The following is a 394-nucleotide window of genomic DNA, read 5'->3' as shown; positions in this document are numbered from 1 at the left end:
CATAAGGCGCCTCCAGCTGCTGTATCGAGCATGGGCCGGGCCCCCAAACCATTATAGAAACCAGTGATCACCATCCAATCCGGCATTCCATGATGTGGACATTTTCTCAACATTTCCTTGTAGTGTTCCCAAGCCTCGCACATAGATTCAGTAGGTTGCTGCGCAAACTGAGTAAGAGCACTCCTCATAGCAGCAGTCTTTACCATCGGATAAAACTTCACCAGAAACTTTTGCGTAAGATCTTGCCACGTAGTGATGGACCCAGCTGGTTCAGAATGTAACCAGTCTTTAGCCTTGTCCCTCAGTGAGAATGGGAAAAGCCTCAACTTGATAGCCTCATCAGTCACGCCATTATACTTAAAAGTGCTGCAGATCTCAACAAAATTCCTTATGT

At 46.4% G+C, this 394-nt stretch overlaps 1 non-coding gene across 1 annotated transcript; it reads left to right on the top strand.

Annotated features, from left to right (window-relative positions):
• Positions 1-84: 84 nt before the first annotated feature.
• LOC141698952 (small nucleolar RNA R71) lies at positions 85-191 on the top strand. The gene has a single exon (XR_012565446.1). It is a non-coding gene; the product is annotated as a small nucleolar RNA R71 (small nucleolar RNA).
• The last annotated feature ends 203 nt before the right edge of the window (positions 192-394 follow it).

The sequence above is a fragment of the Apium graveolens genome, chromosome 11 (assembly GCF_009905375.1).
Source record: "Apium graveolens cultivar Ventura chromosome 11, ASM990537v1, whole genome shotgun sequence".
In the NCBI taxonomy this organism is placed as follows: domain Eukaryota; kingdom Viridiplantae; phylum Streptophyta; class Magnoliopsida; order Apiales; family Apiaceae; genus Apium; species Apium graveolens.
This window is presented reverse-complemented; position numbering and strand designations above follow the sequence as displayed.